We start from the raw sequence: 14,240 nt of genomic DNA on the forward strand, positions 1-14,240 counted from the left end.
CCCCTCTAATCTCCTGTGTCCTGATGAGATTATAACCAACCCAGACAGAATGGGTAATTATTTGTCTTGGGTTTAAATATTTTTAGGCTTCCCTGGTGGCTCAGATGGTAAAGAATCCACCTGCAATGCAGGAGACCCGGTTTCGATCCCTGGTGGGGGAAGATCCTCTGGAAAAGGAAATGGCTACCCACTCCAGTAATTCTTGCCTGGAGAATTCCATGGGCAGAGGAGTCTGGCGGGCTACAGTCCATGGGGGGTCGCAAAGAATCACACATGACTGAGCCACTTTCACTAAAGATTTTTAAGCCAGACACTCTACCATCTTCTTGCCTGCCCAATTTTGTGTTCAGTTCATATAGCTTCCTCTGCTGCCAGATAAGAGGACTCTACTTCTCTTTTCTGCTGAAGGAAGCACAACTTGCTGACCTTTTTCTCTTACTGGACCTTCACTGGCTTGAAGACCAACCCCTGTCTGTCCCCTTGATATCTGTGGTCAAGTTGCCTTTGAATCATCTAGGTGTTAGTCATCGTGGTACTGGCTTGGCCAGAGCTCATTTCTGATTTGATTGTGATGGTACAAACCCTGAGGCATGGAATGCTTCTTCCTGAAGAAGATCATTGTATTGAAAGGTATGGACTGGTTATGAGTAAGGCTGTGTTTGCCAAAACCAGATACGCTTGTTTGGTAATACTGCAGGAACGTGCACGCAGGGGAATACCGTTCTACTACTTGTTTGTTAGAAGAACCCAGAAAAAGATATGATTTTACTTTTGTGCTGTTTATCCACAACCCCCTCCATGGAGGAATAGGAATAGGAAAGAAAAGTCTGTCTTCTTCCTTTTCTTCTTTTCCTTTCTCTTCCTCTTTTGTTCATGTTGTTTCCTCCTCCCTACTTCCCTGATTTGTCATTCCATTCCATTCTTCCTTCTTACCTTCTTTCTTTGTGTATCAGAGCAGCATGAATTCTCCTAGAGAAAGCTGAACTTGAGCCTGGGATACTGGAAGCAGGAACCTGAAATGTCTTCATATCAGGTTGCTGAGCAGGTTCAGCTGAGCTTTCTGGAAGAGGTGCTCATTTTTATCCATAGATCTTTGGTTCATATATAAAATAAACTCTGTTCTTCAGAGATTTACCTGAGGTTCTAGGACCCAGGACTCTATTCTTCCCTTATTCTATCTTCTTGCTGACCAAATTCTGCTCCTCAGCCAGTCTATCCAAGGTGGAGACAGGTAAATTGAAAGAAGAAAAATCTGGTCTTTTAGGAGGAAGGCTGTGAGCTTATGTCTATCACAACTTTTACCCTTGAACTGCTTAAGGATTTGAAGGCAACTGCCAGCAGCTTGGTTACTGGTTAGGTTTTCTCTGTAGCCTCTGATTTTGATGGCAGGAGTTTGTCAACATTTTAAAAAGATCCCATACATTAATGACACCAATTTCATCAGTTACCTATGACAGGGCGTGCATGCTCTTTCACTTCAGCTGTTTCCAACTCTTTGCGACCCTATGGACTGTGCCCCACCAGGTTCCTCTGTCCATGGGATTCTCCAGGCAAGAATACTGGAGTGGGTTGCCATGCCCTCCTCCAAGGGATCTTCTCAACCTAGGGATCAAATCTGAGTCTCCTGTGTCTCCTGCATGTAGGTGGGTTCTTTTACTGCTAAGCCACTGGCGAAGCCCCATGATAGGGGGTAGCTGAGTCTAAGATCTTAGAATTAAGGACTGGGGAAACTACTTGTAGACTGTGTCATTTAATAATTTTGGATTGTTGTTCCTGTATGTAAAATGAGGGAGTGTGGTCCTGTCTTAACTAAGGTCAGGAATGGGGCGGACTCATGGAGATCATTAGTATAAAAGCTCTTTGCGTAGCTCACATTAAGTTTCTTCTCACACACCCTACTCATGATAAGTGGAACCAGTAACAGTTGTTGACATGCTGTATTACCTGGATATCTGGTAGCTGTCTGCAGTATTACCACAGGATTTCTTGTCTGGTGATCTGTCTATATTAATCTCAGTTGCACAGTGAAGTTTAGGAAGGGTGTGTGCGTGCACGCATGAGCCTGCATGTGATTTGGCTCTCTTGGAGAAATAAAACACAGAGACAGTCCTGCTAAGTTAGAGCAGTGTGAGAACTAGGGAGGAATATGAAGCCAAGCAATGAGGAGCCCCTACCCTCTTCCTTTTTAGCAGCCTCCCCCAAAGAGCCTATTTCTTTGGTTTGGACCATAACTTTTCTCTGATACCATCAATACCCTGTCTTCTGCTCTCAACTTTTATCCCTTCCCTATGTTTGGTGGTCCTGGTGTCTTTGACTCCAGATCTCTTTTGGTAATGAGTGTGTGGGGAAATGATTATAGGCCAGAGAGACCTTCTGTTGCATTCTACATGCAGATGAGACATGAACCTTATCTGTCATCTTCCTTCCCCGCCTAAATACCGTATCAGTTTCCGATGCCTTGTTAGGGATGTATTAGAAGACTCCATGTGTCATATAAAACAGAGGGCCTGTAATTTCTTTCAACCCTGAGATGCTGTAAGTGTCCTATGCATCACCCTTGCCACCCCATATTGCAGTCAAAGCAATGGCAGAGGCAGTCTACGTCTATGACACTGCATGAACCTTTGCAAATTATTGTACCTGATATGTGTGAAGATATGAAGATGAATAAAGCACAGGCCCTATCTCTAAGGAGCTCAGAGTCCAGTGGGATAATGGACATATAAATCAAGTGTTACTATACAGTGTGATTGACTGGGCCAAGATTGAGTAACAGGCTGGATTGACCTTCTTTCCTGAAAAATAAATAAATAAATAAATAAAACAAAAGCAAAATCCAGGCAAAACATATAAAGCAATACTTTTCAAGATACTGGGCATCATGCAATGGAGGACAGTGATCCTTGAGACCTAAACAATGAATGGGGTTAACTCTGTGACTCTCCCAGCTTACTGCCTTAGGGGAAATTTCTGGGCTGTGGGTACAGGCAGAGGAAACCCAGGTAGAGGCAGAGCCTGAGAATTGGAGCTGAGGGTCTGGGGCAAACCAAGACAGTGAGATCTCACAGAATAGAGTATCAAACAGAAGACTGCACAGAGAAGAACTCTGGAGATTTGCAGTGTCTCTCTCTAATCTTCAGTAGACCATGTCAATGAAATAACGACTCAAGACTAGGGAAATGACTACCCCAAAACATAAAGAAAACAGTGCTTGGTGCTCACAACAGGGCTAGGAATAGTGACTATTCTCATCAGGCAGACTGAATTCATGGCATTGAGTTGAGTTCGCAGGAGGGTTCTCCACAGTGATGAGGAATAATTAGCTTTAGACTAAATACTGCTCTGGTCCAATCTAGCAAATCTCAAAAGCAAGACCTATAAGAATCAAACTGTCTCCTGGTAACTAAACTAAGTCCCAGAACAAGTCTCAAGAGTATGTTCTAGGAATACAAAAATATCCTGCATCCAAACAGCTCAAATTCATAAAGTTTTGTTATTCAGTCGCTCGGTCATGTCTGACTCTTTGTGACCCCATAGACTGCAGCACACCAGTCTTCAAGGATAGGCTTCCCTGTCCTTGGCCACCTCCCAGAATTTGCTCAAACTCATGTCCATTGAGTCAGTGATGCCATCCAACCTTCTTGTCCTCCTTTTCTTCTCCTGGCTTCAAGCTTTCCCAGCATCAGGGTCTTTTTGAATGAGTCAGTTCTTCGCATCAGGTAGCCAAAGTATTGGAGCTTTGACTTCAGCATCAATGATTCTAGTGAACATTTAGGCTTGATTTCTTTTAGGATTGACTGGCTGGATCTCCTTCTAGTCCATGGGACTCTCAAGAGTCTACTCCAACACCACAGTTCAAAAGCATCAATTCTTCGGCACTCAGCTTTCTTTATGGTCCAACTCTCACATCCGTACATGACCACTGGAAAAACCATAACTTTGACTATATGGACTTTGTCAGCAAAGTAATGTCTCTGCTTTTTAATACACTGTCTAGGTTGGTCATAGCTTTTCTTCCAAGGAGCAAGTGTCTTTTAATTTGGTGGCTGCAGTCACCATCTGCAGTGATTTTGGAGCCCAAGAAAAGAAAGTCTGTCACTGTAAGTGATGGGACTGGATCCCATAAGCTTTGTTTTTTTGAATGTTGAGTTTTAAGCCAGCTTTTTCACTCTCTTCTTTCACCTTTCTCAAGAGGCTCTTTAGTTCTTCTTCACTTTCTCCCATAAGGGTGGTGTCAAAACATCTACTTCTGCTTTATTGACTATGCCAAAGCCATTGACTATGTGGATCACTACAAACTGTGGAAAATTCTTAGAGAGACTGAAATAGCAGACCACCTGACCTGCCTCCTGAGATATCTGTTTGCAGGTCAGGAAGCAACAGTTAGAACTGGACATGGAAGGACAGACTGGTTCCAAATTGGGAAAGGAGTACGTCAAGGCTGTATATTGTCAGCCTGCTTATTTAACTTATATGCAGAGTATATAATGAGAAATACTGAACTAGATGAAGCACAAGCTGGAATCAAGATTGCCAGGAGAAATATTTATAACCTTAGATATGCAGATGACACCACCCTTATGGCAGAAAGCAAAGAAGAACTAAAGAGCCTCTTGATGAAAGTGAAAGAGGAGAGTGAAAAAGCTGGCTTAAAACTCAACATTCAGAAAACGAAGATCATGGCATCCAGTCCCATCACTTCATGGCAAATAGATGGGGAGACAGTAGAAATGGTGACAGACTTTATTTTGGGGTGCTCCAAAATCGCTACAGATGGTGACTGTGGCCCTGAAATTAAAAGATGCGTGCTCCTTGGAAGAAAAGCTATGACCAACCTAGACAGTGTATTAAAAAGCAGAGACATTACTTCGCTGACAAAGGTCCATATAGTCAAAGTTATGCTTTTTACAGTAGTCATGTATGGATGTGAGAGTTGGACTATAAAGAAAGCTGAGCGCTGAAAAATTGATGTTTTTGAACTGTGGTATTGGAGAAGACTCTTGAAAGTCCCTTGGCTGGCAAGGAGATCCAACCAGTCCATCCTAAAGGAAATTAGTCCTGAATATTCATTGGTAGTACTGATGCTGAAGCTGAAACTCCAATACTTTGGCCACCTGATGCAAAGAACTGACTCATTGGAAAAGACCCTGATGCTGGGAAAGTTTGAAGGCAGGAGGAGAAGGGACAACAGAGGATGAGATGGTTGGATGGCCTTACTGACTCAATGGACATGAGTTTGAGTAGACTCCGGGAGTTGGTAATGAACAGGGAGGCCTGGCATGCTGCAGTCTATGGGGTTGCAAAGTGTTGGACACGACTGAGTGACTGAACTGAACTCTGTAAGTTAAATAAGCAGGGTGACAATATATAGTCTTGACATAACTCCTTTCCCAATCTTGAACCAGTCCATTGTTCTATGCCTGGTTCTAGCTGTTGCCTCTTGACCTGGATATAGGTTTCTCAGGAGGTGTAGATAAGGTGGTCTGGTATTTCCCACCTCTTAAAGAATTCTCCACAGTTTGTTGTCGTCTACACAGTGAAAGGCTTTAGCATAGTCAATGAAGCAGAAGTAGATGTTTTTCTGGAATTCTCCTGCTTTTTCATAAAGCCTGGTATTGAATAAAAAATTAGGCAAAGAAGGAAGAAAGTAGAATTCATGATGAGAAGAAAAATCAATCAAACCTGACCCAGATCTGATACAGATTTTAGAATTGGTAGACAAAGACACTAAATTAGCTATTCTAATTATATCACATAAGTTACAAAAGTTGAGACATGGAAGATTTTCTTTTTTTGATCTGGATCAAGCCTCTAGAATTGAAAAGTACAATGTCTGATGTTTAAAAATGCAGTGTATCAGATTAATGGTACAAGTAGACGCTAGAAACTATGGAAGAAAAGATTAATGAACTTTAAGACATGGCAACAAAAGCTATCCAATTCAGAGCTTAAAAAAATGAACAAAACAGCAATGAGCTATGGCACGACATCAAGGGGCTAATATGCACATAATTGGAGTCCTTGAAAGGAAGGGACAGAGGCAATGTTTGAAGAAATAATGGCTTAAAAATTTCTAGACTTGATGAAAACTGTGAATTCACAGATCCAAGAGCCCAGGAAGTCCCAAGTACCAGAAATATGAGGGGAAATGACCTATACCAAGGCACAATCAAATTGCTCAAAATCAGTTATAAAGGAAACTCAAATTCAGCCATAGAGAAAAACACATTGCATATCAAGGAATGAAGATCAGATTTCTCACTGGAAACAATACAAGTAGAAGACAACAGAGAGGCATACAGCCAACACTACTATAAAGTAGTAAAAAGGAGGGTCGGAAAGGAGAGGGGAAGGAAGCAAGTCCTACCAGCCTAGAATTCTGTATCCAGCAAAAGTGGCTTTCAAAAATAAAGGTGAAATGAAGACATTTAAGATACATAAAATCTGAAAGAAAATCATTGCCTGTAGACCAGCACTATAAAAAGTGTAAACAGAAGCCCTTCAGACCAAAAAAAAAGAAAATGGTACTGGGTGGAAATATGGGTCTACATAAGGGAATGAAGAGCACTGGAAATAATTGCCTCTGGGCCTGAATAGGCAGAAAGTGGAGAACGTCTGTCCCTGGCAGGTGGGTGGTGATTTAGTCCCTCAGTCATGTCTGACTCTTGTGTCCAGTCTTGTGACTGTAGCCCGCTTGACTCCTGTGTCTGTGGGATTTTCCAGGCAAGAATACTAGAGTAGGTTGCCATTTCCTTCTCCAGGGGATCTTCCTGACCCAGGGATCTAACCCAGGTCTCCTGCACTGCAGGCAGATTTGTTTACTGACTGAGCCAGCAGGGAAGCCCGTACCTGGCAGAGGGAACTGCGTTTGCAGAAGCAGTGAGTCTGGTTTGCCGATGAGTTCCAGGCAGCAGGGAATGATCAAGTGTGAGTGGGAGAAGGGGACAGGGGCTAATGATGAGCATTGATCCTTGATGTCAGTCTTGGTCTGTGGTCAGTAGTGCCTCCTGAAGGCAAAAAGGAAATAAGGTTGGCTTCAGATACTTAAACTGAGAAGTTGCCCTTCAGAGATTTCAGTAACAGTCTGGGGCCAAGAAAGAGAAGTTTTGCCTTTGCCATAGGTACCATATTGTTGGACTTGCTGTCAAAGCTGAAGGTGGCCAGGTGTGGGCCTTACCTGCCATTAGAGCAAGGTTTCTTTCTTTGCGAAGGGTAATGGCCCTGGCTCAGTGTGTGCGTGTGCTGTGGGTGCCACAGTTTCTCTGTCCTCTCTTTGTTGCTGCCCAGTTGTTGGTGGTGGTTTTTTTCTGTCCATAACCCTCCCTAGATGTGATGTAGGCATCCAAGGGCACAGCTTAGAGCTGTTAGTGGCTGCAGAACTGAAGAGGCTGATGGATCATTGTCCAGAGCCTGGGCTGGGATGAAGATGTTTAAAGCTTTGAACCTTGTCCAGTAATCATTCATCGGTGCAGTAAAGTTCTCTTGCATTTCTTTATTTTAGATTCTGTACTAGATTCTGTTTCCTTTTTCTGAATTGTCCAAATTTTACCAGATTTGCTTGGAATTGATGAAACTTGGATGGCCAAGACAGAATTATGATAAGCCTATGAATTTTTATAGCTCTTTATACACTATAATGCTTTCTCATGGCTGCCTTTAGTACTCTCAATGACACCATGAAGTATGCAATGTAATTTATGTGCACTTTGAAGACAGGCTGGCTGGAATGAAAGGAGATTAAGCAGCTTGCTCAAGGTTGCGCAGCTAGTAAGAGATGGACTCTGGATTCAATCCTGCCTTCCAATTCTAGATTCCTAGCGCCATTCATAACAGGGTACATTGTACCTCATCCATTAGGTTGTTGGTCACTCAGTCAGTAGCTCAGTTTTGTCCGATTCTTTGTGATGCCACGAACTGTAGCCCGCCAGGCTCCTCTGTTCATGGAATTCTCCAGGCAAGAATCCCGGTGAAAGTGAAAGTCACTCAGTCATGTCCAACTCTTTGCGACCACATGGATTATACAGCCCATGGAATTCTCCAGGTCAGAATACTGGAGTGGGATCTTATTCAGGGGATCTTCCCAACCCAGGGATCGAACCTAGGTCTCCCGCATTCTAGGTGGATTCTTTACCAGCTGAGCCACAAGGGAAGCCCAAGAATACTTGAAGTAGGTGACCATTCCCGTCTACAGGGAATCTTTCTGACCCAGGGATTGAACCCAGGTCTCGGACTCCTGCATTGCAGGCAGATTCTTGCCTATCTGAGCCACCAGGGAAGTCCCACCTTATCCACGAGGAAAGCCAAAGATTGGTAGGGTGTGTGCTTTGTGTTGTTCTAAGGTCACAAGTGGGTTTGTACAGAAACTCCTCCATTCTTAGATCTGGTCTGGTCTCTCTGGTGGTCAAGGGCCAACATGCAGGAGACAGGCTGACTTGGTTAGCCTCCCACATATCAGCCAGGAAAGCAGAGCTTTTCTCTGTACAAAGCAAAGAAGCAAATCCCTGATGGCATCTTTTTTCTTCATTAGCACACATTCACTGCACTAAAGCGCTGAACTTACCACCTATGACTGAATTAATTTACATTCATTTCTCTGTAAAGGCCTAGACTCTGATTCCAAGTTTTTCTAAATGTTCCCTCCCCAGCTACTTCATACCTAGCACTTGTTTCTGGTCTATTGGATTTGTAATTTAGGGAGAAAATTAGGTGACTCTGTTTTTTTAGGGCAGAATTTATTCGTTTTAACCCCTCGCCACTGCTACCTGGGTTTATTACTCATTCCTGCTAAATGTTGGTGGCTTCATGCTTCACAGTCTTTTTCACAGTTTCTGTGTTTTACTGGGTATTAATGACTCCATTTTGCAGAGTGATAATGTGGTGATGGTTTCTCTTTTCAGGGCTGAAAAGCTTTAGAGATTCTGCCCGTTGTGGCTTCTAATTAGGCTAGAGTTTAGATACAAGCATCGATTTCTTCCTTCCAAACAAAGAGAAACACCTCAGCAATTCCCCAGCAAGTACATGCAGCCTGAAATGGGACTGATTTCCCCTCCTACTCCTCATCCTCATGTTTGTGTTTTCTTCCCCATCTTCCCTGCTCACAAGTACACCAAAAGCATCTCTGACATAGCAAAGGAGACAACACGTTCCCCTGCTAACCTTGCTTCATACTTTGGAGTAATTGGGAGGCCACTGGGTTTACCATCTGAGCCCAGTCTCTGCCATCCCAGGTCTCGTCACTCAGGATTTTTGAGGGTGAGTTTGATCTTGCAGTCTGAGGAATTAGGTCAGGTGTGTTCTTGGGTGGTGGCGTCAGATGATTCCTTCCAGAACTCTCTGAATCTATCCTGAGGTCTTCCTCATTAGATTTGACTTCTTTCTTTCATATTCACATGAGGATGGGCTTTGCCCAATTACTGTTTTGTTAGAAGATCGCTTACTTGCTTGATAATGTGCATCCATGATTACACATGGCAAGAAAAACCACCCTTTGGGGCACTGCATTTTTTTTTTAATAAAATCATCTAAAGGAGTTCTTTTATCTAGAGATTCTATAATGTCCAAAGATGTCAACATACAGAAATAACTGAGTACAATATTGAATTCATATACCAAATTTATAATTCAGAATCAGAACTAAGTGACTTCAATATTTATGCATTTAAGTAATTTTCGGTTACATTTGTATGTTTGGCTTATATTGTCAATGACAGGAGGAAAGGGACTATGCATTCACTTATTCATTTGGTACCACCTGTCTTCCAGGCAGTCTCTTATCAGGAATACAGTGATGAGCAAGGTAGATGAGGTCCCTGTCATCCTGCTGGAGAAACAGGATGAAGTAAGTAGTAACTGGAGGGAAGAGGTCAGGATGGCAGAATAGGAGAATGTGGGTCTCACCTTCCCTCTATGAACACATTGGAAACACATCTATATGTGGAAAAATTCTCCCTGAAAATTAACTGGAAGCTGACAGAGACATTCCTGTACAACCAAGACTATAGCAAAGATCCACAGAAGCAAATAGGAAGGGAAGAGATGGGATTATGTTGGGACCGCTGTCCCTAGGAGGGGACTCAGAGAAAAGGAGGTTTCATGGAGTGAGTGGTTCTAGCCACATAGTGGGCACACAGCCTGCCCTGCAGCACAGCTCCAAACCAGGGCAGGGGTGGCAGCGGCCAAGGGGAGAGCTCAGCCAATACTTTGAGTGTCAGTGGACTAAATGCTCCAATCAAAAAATGCAAGGTGATTGACTGGATTAAAAAATGGGACTCAGCTATTTACTGCTTGTGAGACACTGATTTTGGAGCTAGAGACACACAGACTGCAAGTGAAGGGATGGGAGAAGACGTTTCACGCAAACAGAAATGATAAGTAGTCGAGGTAGTAATACTCATATAGAAAAAATTAACTTTTAAACAAAATCTATAACAAAACAAAAAGAGAAGAGCATTATATTATGATAAAGGGATCAATACAAGAGGAAAATAAAAGACCTAAATATAAGATCAGAAATCATGAACCTCCCAGAAGAGAGCATAGGCATACTGCTGCTGCTAAGTCGCTTCAGTCATGTCTGACTCTGTGCGACCCCATCGACGGCAGCCCATCAGGCTCCCCCGTCCCTGGGATTCTCCAGGCAAGAACACTGGAGTGGGTTGCCATTTCCTTCTCCAATGTGTGAAAGTGAAAAGTGAAAGTGAAACCGCTCATTCGTGTCTGACTCATAGCGACCCCGTGGCCTGCAGCCCACCAGGCTCCTCCGTCCATGGGATTTTCCAGGCAAGAGTTCTGGAGTGGGGTGCCATGTGCATAGGCATACTGCTCTTTAATGTAAATTGTAACAGTTTTTTTTTTTTTTTAAATCTGTCTCCTAAGGAAAATAAAAGCAAAAAACAAAGAGAAACAACAAAAAACCCAAATAAGACCTAATTAAACTTAAAAGCTTTTGTGCAGCCAAAGAAACCATCAACAAAATGAAAGACAATATACAGATTGAGAGAAAATATTTGCAATGACGTGATCAATAAGAGGTTAATATCCAGAGTACATAAATGGCTCATACAATTCAATACCAAATAAAAAACTCAATTAAAAATCCTCAGAAGACCCAAATAGACATTTTTCCAAAGAAGACACACAGATGGCCCACAGGCACCTGAAAAGATAGTCAGAATTGCTGTCATCAAAAGACCACAAATAACAAATGTTGGCAAGGGTGTGGAGAGGGGGAATCCTTTTACACTGTTGGTTGGATTGGAAATTGGTATAGTCACTATGAAAAAATATATGGAAGTTCCTAAAAAACTTGTGATAGAAGTACTATATGATGTAACAGTTCTACTCTTGAGTATTTATCTGAAGAAAATGAAAACATTATTACATTATTTTAAAATGATACATGCACTCCAGTGTTAAGAGCAGCATTATTTACATTTGCCAACATCTGTCAACAGATAAATAGATAAAGAAGTTGTGGTATATGCAGTGGAATATTATTCAGCCCTAAAAATGAAATGCATTTGCAACATTAGGTTCCCATGGGTGAACCTATAGAATATCATGCTAAGTGAAATAAGTCAGACAGAGAAAGACAAATACTGTAGGTTATCCCTCATATGTAGAGTCTAAAAAATAAATGAATGTATTTAAGATAAAATAGAAACAGACTCACAGATACACTGGTAACCAGTGGGGAGAGGGAAGCAGGGAGAGGCAAGATAGGGGTATTAGATTAAGAGGTACAAACTATGAATAAAATGGATAAGCAGCAAGAGTAGTTTGTATAGCGTATACACTGTTTAGTATTTCGTATAGCGTGCGCCACCGACTCGATGGACGTGAGTTTGAGTGAACTCCGGGAGTTGGTGATGGACAGGGAGGCCTGGCCTGCTGCAATTCATGGGGTTGCAAAGAGTCGGACGTGACTGAGAGACTGAACTGAACTGATACACTGTTTGTAATAACTTTATGTGGATGATCTATAAAAATACTAAAGAATCACTGTTGTATGTGTGCTGTGCTTAGTCGCTCAGTCGCATCTGACTCTTGACCCCATGGACTAGAGCCCACCAGGATCCTCTGTCCGTGGGGATTCTCCAGGCAAGAATATTGGAGTGGGTTGCCATGCCCTCCTCCAGGGGATTTTCCCAACCCAGGGATTGAACCCAGGTCTCTTGCATTACAGGCAGATTCTTTACCATCTGAGCCACCAGGGAAGCCCAAGAATATTGGAGTGGGTAGCCTATTCCTTCTCTAGGGGATCTTCCCAACCCAGGAATCAAACCCTGTGAGGTCTCCTGTATTGTAGGCAGATTCTTTACCAGCTGAGCTACCAGGATTTATACCTGGAACTAAATACTTAAATCAACTAGAAAATGCTTGTGTGCTCAGCCATGTCCAACTCATTGTAACATCAGGGACTGTAGCCCCACAGGCTCCTCTGTCCTTGGAATTTCCCAGGTAAGAAGACTGGAATGGGTTGCCATTTCCTCCTCCACAGGAACTTCCCGACCCAGGTTCTTTGGCAGGTTCTTTATCACTTGAGCTACTGGGGAAGTCTGATACCTTGTCTATGCCTCTCAGAAGGCAGTATAGCAATAGGTATGTAGAAGTTGTTTGTTTATTTGCAGAACAAATAAATAACGTGCATGCAATAGTGCAGTGGGGAAATGGGCACAGACTGGGGAGAAACTTCTGGGTGTTGATGGGGTACTGTCGTTGTCAGTCACTGTTGCCAGTGAAGCTGGTGGATGTTGATGCAGGTGTGGAAAATCAGACATCTTGCATCCTGCTAGCTACAGATGTTGACAGCCTGTTCACTTCCTGAGGTTGCAGTTTCATCCACAGCCTCATGGGAGCTGGGCTTCAGAACCACTTTTTCCCTTTGATTTAGGAACAGATGAGGCGTTCTGTGTCACTGCGCTCAGCGCCCTGCTTCAGATTCTGTGGCCCCATCTTTTTCCTCCTGCTGTGCACCTGCGCTCACTCCCTTCTCTCTTCTTTTTCACACAAATGAGCAGCTCACTTACACCTTTAATTAGGAATGGCATAGCTGAAATTCTGAAAAGCATCTTTCTGCCTCCAGTAGCAAATCCTGGAGCAAGTCATTTATTCTGACTGGTGAGCTGTGGAAATCAGGCTTGGTGGTATTAGCCTTTTTTTTTTTTTTTTTCAGTCTGGGGGAAAGCCGCACCCTAAATTGACTTATAATTTCCCTGGAGAAAGACGAATCACCAAATTATTTGAGAACTGGTTAACTCAAGCTGAGAGCTAGGGTTAGTGAAGGATGGGTGGAGAGGGCAAGCCTGTGTACTTAATCCACTTTGAGTTGATTTTTACTGTGACCTGCCGGAGGCAGAGCTAATACACCTGAGTCTGACCAGCACTTAGAGGGGTATAGGGGTGCTAAGTTACATGAAGGGCACTAAGGGATTCTGTGAGGAAACTGGATGCCCTTCACTGCCCCACACAGAGCCCAGTAGTTTGTGTTGCAAACTGCTTTAGTGCTCCTTGAAAAAACAGGGATGGAGTTGATTTCTTTTGTTTGTGGATGTTAAATGCTGCTGCATTTTCTTGCCTCTCAAGAGAAGCCCATAAAATCAAAGGCCCCACAGAGATCGGGACTCAAGGGACCTCCGTCATTGTAGGGAGAAGGGCAAGAAAGAGATTTTAGTTTTTCCCATAGGCCTATTTACTCCTGGCTATTTTAGTATGATTTCAGGGAATAAGTCTTGGTGCATCCCCGTCTATGGAGGAGCGAAAAATTGAATCTTAGGGAAATCGGCGAAACCACTTTTCCTCCTGTGGTAAACAAATTCCAAAGAGTGTTTGTCAGTGGAAAAGGGGGAGATGGGGGAAGGATGGGTTTAGGATTAGGGGCAGGGAGGGATAGATGAGGGTTTCAGTTTTGTATTTGTTAAATTTGAGATGTCAAAGAGAATTGTGCCCAGGTGGTTTAATCTGATCTACCAATTTATTTGTGTATCATGGCATAAGCATCTACTTTAATGCAGATGTTCAGTGTATTTTGACCAGTTTTCTTCTTTGCCATTCTTTAAAAAATTATCTTTTTTTAATTAATTAATTTATTTTAATTTATTTTTTTAAAATATAAATTTATTTATTTTAATTGGAGGTTAATTACTTGACAATATCCATGTACTGTTATTCTTGTATTGAAATTTTAAAATAAGTAACAGTGCCCTAAAAACTCTTGGGAGTTTGCTTAATTTTTTAATAAC

At 42.6% G+C, this 14,240-nt stretch overlaps 1 protein-coding gene across 12 annotated transcripts in view; it reads left to right on the top strand.

The window, feature by feature from the left end:
- Positions 1-14,240, top strand: part of KCNH1 (potassium voltage-gated channel subfamily H member 1) — a 430,930-nt gene that overhangs the window by 210,004 nt on the left and 206,686 nt on the right. The gene's annotated exons all lie outside the window — the stretch shown is intronic.

The sequence above is a fragment of the Bubalus kerabau genome, chromosome 5 (genome assembly GCF_029407905.1).
Source record: "Bubalus kerabau isolate K-KA32 ecotype Philippines breed swamp buffalo chromosome 5, PCC_UOA_SB_1v2, whole genome shotgun sequence".
NCBI lineage: Eukaryota > Metazoa > Chordata > Mammalia > Artiodactyla > Bovidae > Bubalus > Bubalus kerabau.